We start from the raw sequence: 10,044 nt of genomic DNA, 5'->3' as shown, positions 1-10,044 counted from the left end.
TAACTTGGTTGAATTGACAAATTCTGACAACTCGTTAACATCATATGTACGGCACGGTATGGCATCAACTACATTTTGTGAGCGATTCGGATAAAAGTCTCTTAAGCGTTTGTCATTTAATTCTAAGATTTGTTTTCGATTTGTATCAAACCTTCGTTATATACATCACAATCGGTATCTCGTTCTTGGGCAATATGTCTGATGTCTTCACACAAATGATCTTTAAACGTCGAAATTTGAGAGGATCCGAGGGAAAAAAAACAACCACAAAGAACTCTCTCAGCCTTAACGGACATTAAGAAATCGAAGCGGTAATACTCTCCGCAGCGTATGCGATGAAAGATATTTTATGTCTAATTTTTGTACACCTTCGGTTGGTTTTAATAGGAATTTCTAAAGATTTCTATAGTAATCTAGTACTAAATATATCCTATGTTAATGTAGCTTTCTAATGAAGAAAGAATTAATAAAATCGGTCAAGTATCTTTTGAGTTTATTCGTTACATACAAAAATACAAATCGTTCTTCTTTATAATATTATTAGTGTAGATAAAGGCCCTTCCACTCTGCTATATACGTTTCTGACTTTCAGGAAATCAGTTTTTGTAAAAGATCAAATTATATATATACATTTCTATCATTCCAGTACTGTCCAGAACAAGGTCCTGTATAAAATGGCAAATTGACAGAAAATCATAGAAAAGGGGATACAAATTTATTTAACTTCTGATAACATTTAATCAACTATGAAAATATTTAAAACGAAAAATGTTTAAATAGTATTAATCAAAGCATTAAAACCAATGTGAATAATTTTTCAGAACTCAAAGTCTTTTTCAGGCTTTTAAGTATCCTGATTTATGAATGTAAACATTTTCTTTTTACAGTATACAAATCAATACGAATTTATTTTCAACAATTTACAACCTCATCTTTCATTTAAGATATTTTTATTGACAAATAATAAAAAGGGAAGAAAGATTTTACGGAACAGGAACAGCCTACGGACACAGTACCTACTCAAAAGATATTTTTGTGTGGCAAATATTCTTGCCGGAACTATTTGAAAACGATTTCCTTAGATAATTGTAGGAGCTTCAAAAAACCCAGTAGATAGGTTTTGGATAACATCTAAGAAACAAGACTTTTTAGTTTTTACTCGTAACATTTCTTTTTACCGCCAGGCACAAACCCAGGCACAAGTACCTTCCTTAAACTTTCCCTTGGATTATCATTATAATGAAAAATGATAAAATAATCATCAGGTATTATAACCTAACCGTAAATAAGTACTTTGAACATTTTTATGTTCGAGTATAAAATATTTTCGTATCCTCAAAGTTGATTGAAAGCAAAACTTGAAATTGAAATTCACTTCCTTGTTCCTATAACATTGCTATTTCAATACTCCTCGTCGATGTATACGATTACCTATTTCGAAATGCTTTTCATTTTGTTTTCCTCTTGGTTACCTATTTTCTCTTCTTTTTTATTCTGTGTTTTATTCTTATCTCGAAAACAAAAATGAAAAAGTTATTCCTTGTTTTGATTTAGAATTGTTCACCTTTACCTTTTATGTTTTTGTTTTTTTTTTCGTCCTTTTGATCCTTTTTTTGTTTTAAGATTGCCCATTCGAATCGATTTAGTTTCAAAATGGGTTTTATTTCTTTTTCTTGGTTTGTGATTTGTGATTTGTTTTTAGTATTTTTATTTTTCAAGGAAGGCGGAGATTTGATTAACAGGAAACTGAATGTTGTTTTCTGAACGACTGCATTGCTTTGGTTTTATAGTGATTGATGGACAGCAAATTGCTTCAATACCTTTTGGCAGTACATCGCTCCTCTCATTTGAATTTTTTTCTTTATTAACCTTAAGACTTGGTTGGATTAAAGTTTTTTTTCAAATTTTTTGTTAAAAGGTTAAAGATGGTATTTTGATCTATAAAGAAGTAGGTCAAAGCTTATTTTGCATCCAATTTGCATCTACTTTGTTTTTGAAAGGTGAATGGGCATTTTTGGTTAATTATGACGTTTTTTCAAAGGTGCAAAAAATTCGAAAAATAATTGTAATCTATATAATTTTATGGTTATGATTAGATTTTAGATTAGATTAGATTTTTATTGGTTCATATTTTTCACTTTTTAGAGATTGAATATAATATTTAGGATACATAAAATCTTTTGAGCATGGCATTTGCCGTCTGGCAGATTGACAATACAATATAAACTTTATATATGTGTTTGATAAAATTACATTCTTAATTTAATAGTTCAGTCTTTATTTTAATAAAGGATTAAGATTCCGTTTGCATATTTTTTTTTAACTGTAGGTAAGTTCTAATTTCAAAAATCACCGTTTTTAATTCTTTTCCTATATCTAAGAGCAGTTTTTAGGAAATCATACAATAAATCAACATTCATTTGATTTAATAAGAAAATACAATATTCTTCGGTTAAGGTATCATTTCCAAATAAGTTTCTTCTTATTTCACGCAAAACTGGACACCTTCCCAAGAAATGAATGATGTCTTCACGTTCATGGATTTTCAGAAAGCATTTGATAGCCTTTGTATCATGCAGCTTTTAAAAAAATTAAAATATTTTGGATTTCATTCAACCCTTCTGCAGTGGATCTCCAGTTACTTAGTCAATAGGAGACAAATAGTAAAAATTTCAGACTATTCATCGAGAATAATAAAGGTTTCATCGGGTGTTCCTCAAGGAAGCCATCTTGGACCTTTGTTGTTTTTAGTTTATGTGAATGATTTACCGTTATTGTTGCAATATGCAACGGGTTTGTTATTTGCTTATGATTTCAAACTTTTTTCTACAGTGAAATCCATAAATGATTGTCTTAATATCCAAAGCGATCTAAATAAAATAGTAGATTGGTGCAAACAAAATTTTCTTGTACTTAATACTAAAAAATATACTATTTTTTCATTTTCTAGGTCAAGAACATCTATTTTTTATGACTATAACATTTCAAACACTGCATTGGAAAGACGATCTGAAGTAATGAAAAGCTTAATTTTTCCCTTCATTTAGATTTTATAGTGGCAAAGGCAAACTCAATGCTAGGTTTCCTAAAAAGAAATTGCTTAGAGTTTTCTAATCCTTAAGCAATTAAAGCAGTTTATACTTCTCTCGTCCGCCCACACTTGGAATACGCTTCAGTAGTATGGGATCCTTTTTACACAGTTTCAAAAGATCGAATTGAAAAAGTTCAAAAATCTTTCACTAGATTTATGGTTCGACAATTAAAATGGAATTTACCCGAAATGCCAACTTACTCCACCAGATGTGCGCTGATTAGTCTATCTACGCTGAGAAATCGGCGCCTTGTAAATTGTGTGATGTTTGTATATGATATTTTTGCTAAATCTCTTAAATATCTATGTTCCAGGAAGAAATATCCGATCAAGACATTTGTTTTATATCCCCTTGCATAGGTATAATTACGGTTGTAATGAACCATTCACAAGATGTATGAAATTATTTAATGAACTTAAATTTAATTTAGATATAAGTCTTGAAAGAAATGTATTTAAATTGCAATTAAGTGAAAATGTAAATATGAATTAAGTTTATATTAGTTTTAAGCAATCTGTAAGATTGAGAATCGATAGATGAATGAATAAATAAACGTTGCATAAATCGCATAAAATCGGTAATTCATTTTTATGTGGTATGTAATTGAGTTGCAGCAATTCGCCTCGTAATGGGAACATCATTGAAATTGTGCTTGTATTATTTTCATCTTTGAAGTAGTTGTTTTCGTTGAAAGTGTAATCCAGTCGATTATATATAGTTCGGTGAAGAGATCCTGTTGCTTCTTCCTCTTGTTTTCCCTATATCTAAGGTCTACTTTTTGTATAAGATCGTACAATAAGGGTCTCGCAGTACTTGGATCATCTATATTTATATCAAGTACAAATCCACACTCTTCAGCTAAACATTCCCATTCTTTAAAAAATCCTCTTTTGCTTTGCACCACTTGAATGGCGACCATCTTAGGGAGCCGGTGATCAGGCAATTGCATGACACGGAGAACATAGTCAACTGAGGCAATCCAGTCTCAATCATAAGCATACAGGTCGGTGCGTTTGGGGGGAGATGAAATGCACGTTTCAGGTAGTACCTTAAAAGTTTCTCAACCGATTCATATTCTGAACCTCCCCATACCTGTGCAGCATAAAAGATGATTGATTCCGCTACAGTTTCAAAGACCCGATATTTATTACTGTGCCTTATGAATTTGTTGTTGAAGCAATTTTCCCAAGTAGCATTTATTGCAGTTTTAGCCTTAGATAATTTATCTTTTAAATGTTTATCCATTTTCATTTTTGGTGTGAATAGTACACCAAGATATTTGTATTCTTTTACAACCTCAACAGCATTCCTTCCTAATACCATTTCTCGTTTGCGCTAGTTCTGCCTACTCCCTTTCGAATTACCATAACTTTGGACTTATCCGGATTAACCATAAGATTCCACAACTTACAGAATTCTTGGAGCTTATTTAACATTAACTGTAGAGTTTCAGGTGAGTTTGCCATCGTCACTACATCATCTGCAAAAAGAAGGGCTTTAATTTGCAGTCCCGAAAATTGTATACCACCAGGTAAACAATAGACCAAGTCGTTTATAAAAAGTGCAAATAGATCGGGGCTTAGAGGATAGCCTTGTCTGACTCCTGTTTTGGTTGCAAACCACTACGATCTATTAGTACCATTCCATACTGACGATTTCGTATCTCGATAGATATTTTGAATGAGTTGACCAAATTTTAAGGACATTCCAAGCCCGTACAGCTTTACCACAGCCACATATCGTGCTTTAAGAGGAGATTATCGTTTACATTATGAACAAATTTGAAGAGACTGGATTGGTTAAAATATCTCAGACGGACATTTTGGTTTGGCCACAAGCTACTGAGGAGTAAATGTGAGAAAGTGTGCGTAAAATGAAGCACAAACCAAACAATTTCTCGCATTTAGTCCTCAGGCATATCAAATTGCTTCATTTTGAAAGTTTCATGGCCGCATTCAAAAACGCAATATGCGCTGCAACTGATTAAGTATAATTGGAAATGGACAAATATGTAACTCAAAACTTTGTAAAACAAAAAAGAAGACTTGTTTTTACATATTTTCTACATAATAACCTAAAATAGTAATGAACAAACATTGCAATCTTAGCAGCTGTAGTTTTTTTTTGTATTGAATTTCCTTGCTGCAATATGTTATTTTATATTTTTCTTAATTAAATACTATAAAATAAAAAAATTTTAATTTTTTTTTCGTATGTTCAAACATTATGCTTAAATGAATATTAGGATTTTTTAAAGTTAAGGAAACGACATATTGTGTGAAATTTATAACATATAATAAACTTGAACTTTTCGCCATTTTAATATAGCATTCCATCCCAATTTTCCATACTCTTTTTAACAATTCGGCCGTTATCTCACAAATAAATCCTAGAACGTTGTCTTTCAATGCGTCAATCGAAGCGGACTTGTCTGTATAGACATGAGCTTTAACATAGCTCCACAAAAAAAAGTTTAATGGCGTTAAATCGCACTATCTCGGCGGCCAATTGACCGGTCCCGAACGTGAAAATGTTCACCGAACTCGCCTATCAATAAGTCCATTGTTGCGCGTGCTGTGTGACATGTGGCACCGTCTTGTTAAAACCACATATCATGAAAGTCAAGCTCTTGCATTTTGTGCAAAAAAAGTTGGATATTATCTCACGGCAGCGCTTACCATTCACAGTTACGTTACGATTCGCATCATTTTTGAATAAGTTCGGTCAAATGATGTCAACAGATCATAAACCGCACCAAACTGTGACCTTTTCTGGATGCATTGGTAGCTCTTGCAATGATTCTGGCTGATATTCACTCCAAAATCGACAATTCTGCTTGTTTACGTACCCATTGAGCCAAAAATGAGCTTCGTCACTGAACACAATTAAATGGAAGAAGCTCGCTATGAACTTTCTTGATTGAGATAATTGAGAGAATTGTCTAAAAAAGTTGATGAAGTTTAGCTGAAGAAAAAATGTCTTTAATATTATATTGAGAAAATCACTTAATTATGATTAATATAAGCAACATTTTTACTTAACATACCCTTCAAACAATAATAAGTAAAACTTCTGTACGTCAACAATAAACATTCATGTCAATTACTTGATCTATTGAATGGTTGCGTTCAATCTCGTGTTGGATAGGGTATCCTGGATAGATGGATTTTTAGATATCTTGTTGAACGGGTTGGATAGCTGTATTGAGATAGGTGTCAAAAAATAAAAAGAGGGTGGGATGCGACCCACACTGATAACTTCCCATCCCGTCTGTCTATTTGTCTTGCTTAAAAGTTTGTCTATATGTACTCGCGACAATTTTTACCAAATTTTGCGAACTATTTTTTTTGTAGATTTTATATTTTATAAAAAAACGGAATGTGGGATTTTTATATAAAAATTACTGAATATCGAAAACAATATTTTCTGTGAAATAAAATAAGTTTGAAGCCAATATTTTTAATTTTTGAAAAGCTATTTGAGTCGAAAGTAAATTTTTACCAAGGTTTAGTGCTGTTTTTTTGTAAAAAAAACTATCAATTCGATTGTTTTCAAAATTTTATCGAATTTTGAAAACAATATTTCATGTAAGACAAAATTAGTTTGAAGAAAATATTTTTAATTTTTGAAAATATATTTAAGTCGAAAATCAATTTTTAACAACTTTTGTTAAATTTTGTTTAGGTTTTTAAGTTTTTGTACAAAAACTGTCAATTCGATTTTTTTGAAAGATAAAATTAGTTCAAAGCCAATATCTACAATTTTTGAAAAGATATTTGAGTCGAAAATCAATTATTACGAGCTTTTATACATTTTTTTAGGTTTTCATTTTTTGCAAAACAACTGGCAATTTGATTTTTCTCAAAAATTGTCCTAATGTTGAAAACAATATTTCTTATAAGATAAAATAAGTTTGAAGCCTAAATTTCAAGTTTTTGAAAAGATATTTGAATCGATATTCAATTTTTACCAACTTTGAGTAATGTTTTTTTTCAGATTTTTATTTTCTATAAAAAAAAACTGTCAATTCGATTTTTCTCCCAATTTTATCAGATGTCAAAAACATTATTCTTCGTTGCACAAAATTGTTTTGGAGATCAAATCATATTTTTTGGAGTTGACAAATTTTTTTTCAGTTTTCTTGATTTAGAAAAAAAAACGTTTATTGGATTTTTTTCAAAAAATATACTTTTTGATATCACGTTCCAATATATTATATAAAATTTAATTCAAGTCTCTAGCGTTTGTGGTTCATAAGATATTTCGGGTTAACCAAAATTTTCACCTTTTTTTCAAACTGCTATGGTAAAAAAAACCACCCACGCAATTTTCTTGAGAGCCCTTTCTGCATCTTTCTGCCTTATCATCTGCATAACAAAATTTGTTTGAAGTCGATATCTCTTCTGGTTCTTGAGCTACACACGTACGCACAGACATCATATTAAAAATCTTTTATTTCGACTCTAGGGACGTCGAGAAATGACAAAATTTTCAATTTGGCAAATAGGACCCATTACAATAACTTCCTATGAGAAGTTAAAAAAGCCTTTATTTTGGCAAACAAGCTTTAAATATATTTGGATTAATTAATTTAATACAGATTTTAATCACTTAAATTTGGGCCGTTTATTAGCAAAAATTTGGTAGAATTCAATAAAATGCGCTCGTACCCTTAGCTTGATGATTCTTCGAACGCATCTTTATTCTTTGATACAATATTCCGAAGTGAATTCTGAAATTTAAAGCATTTCATGGTGATTATTGTAAATTAATTAATTGCTTATAATAAACTGATGTTCAACATGCTTTTTTCAAGACAAAAAGTAAATTGGTTCTCTATCAACAAAATGACTGCAAAAGTAAAGCTTAGAATTGATTTCTTCATCGAAAGAAGTAAAAAGAAAAATCTTAAAAAAATTATTCAGCTTCCAAAGGTGCAAAGTGCCTCTAGCCCACTGCATTGTTTTGTTGTTGGTTTTCACGTCTGTTCATAGACTAGTTCTTAAAATTGCAAATTCAACAATTTAAACAAATAGGTATTGGGGAGTGAAACATACGAAATATTCCCATCTTGGTGAATGGAGTATTATTGATCTTCTTAAAATACTCCATTTATGTATTTTTGGTGTGCATCATCGTTTCTCTCGTACCACTGAAAATATCGCTGCTATAAGTAAAAGTATTGCCGAAGACCCATAAGTGTCGATTTCTCGTTCTTCTCAGGAATTAGGACAGTCTCACGACACATTATGGCGTATTTTGCATTTGGATCAAAAAGTCCAGCTCAGACAACAATAGAAGCCAGCTGAACATTCACGGTAGACGGCGTTTTTTTGTACAAAAGTTTTTCGGCGACGAAGCCCATTTCTCTTTCTGGTGTTCATTTAAATAATTTATTGGTTAACACATTATGTCAACGTTCAAACTTTATAATAAAAAAAAATATCATGAAATTATTATACCTAATTATTATTTACGTTTATTTTTGAAACCGCAAAATGGGTAAACCCGTTTTTAAAAACCATCTTTTGGGGTATTATCTGTAAATACAAATTTATTTGAAGTCGATATCTCTAGTGATTCTTCAGATATGAACGACGAAAATATACGAACGTATGTATATACACAGATATTTCTCTTAAAACCTTTGCATCAGATTTTAGGACCTTTGTAAAAAAATGGGAACATTTCCAATTCGAAAAATGGAACAATTACAATAATGTTAATAATTTGACATTTAGTAAAAAAACTATTTATTTAATAGGACACCATTAAGATTTTATCTCAGCATCGCGTCTTGACCTTTTGTGCCAGAAGACTATGTATGTAACTTTTCTAGAAAAAGTTTAAAATTGAACCCTAACGCCCCAGAAGCTCCAACTAAAACATTCCAGATACTTTTCGTCGAGCTGAATAAAGTAAATGGAATATACACACTAGACGTTGTCTTACTCGCGCTGGCAATTTGTATCGATTATTATTAAATTCGTGAATATAAAAACCAAATTTTTGCGTAAAATAAAACAATAAGTGCAACTTTAGAAATTTATTTATTTTTTTTTTTGAAATTTAACTTATTTTTGGTGAAATACGAAAAACTAAAACTTTTTATAAATTGGCGCAAATCTCTTATCTGGTTTTTGCTCTTTTTTTCTTATATACCTACATCGTACACTTGTAATTTGACATTATTTACATAAACAACACCGATATGTCTCCGAAAGCGAAACGAAACTCTTTCTCCTCGCGTACACCTGCTCAGTGCTGTCGTTTTCGAAAAGTCCAAAGCAGTGCATTCTAAAAAAAATTGCATCATTTTTGGACAAATGCAATACGCATAACAATTTTTTTTTTTTTTAATTCATATTTATTTTTCTTTATAACAAAGAATTAAGTAATGTATATACATATCTACTTTATATGTAGGTATAATCTATAACCTTTTTAGTTCAATTTCTTAGTTTTTTTTGTACATTAATATTTGTATTTATCATTTTTTATTAAATAGGAACTTTCTAATAAAAATAAATATATAAAGCCATATAAACTATTATACAAAAATAAATCAATAAAAAATATAGCAGTTAATTTCAAATAATATTTGTGAATTTTTGAACACATTTAATATGTAATTTTAGCACGAGAATATTTTTTTAAAAAGACTCAACACAAAATTATATTTTAAATTCAGGGAACTAGTAATAATTTTGTAAAGCAAACAATGTTTTAATAATATTTGTATTTTGATCACATTTCTTTGGATGGAACCCACTGCTTTGCCTTATTAATTCCTCTTCCATTAATATTGAATTGAATGTGGATGTCAGTAAAGAGTTTCTTTTTTATCTTTTACCAAAGCTACTTGCGAAAATATGCACTCTGCACTTGTACTGATACGTTACAAGCATTAAATTGACCTAACAATTGTTTTTAAAAGGTGAAACATTGGAGT

Source organism: Eupeodes corollae, chromosome 2, assembly GCF_945859685.1.
Source record: "Eupeodes corollae chromosome 2, idEupCoro1.1, whole genome shotgun sequence".
In the NCBI taxonomy this organism is placed as follows: Eukaryota; Metazoa; Arthropoda; class Insecta; order Diptera; family Syrphidae; genus Eupeodes; species Eupeodes corollae.
Note: the sequence above shows the minus strand (reverse complement) of the source record.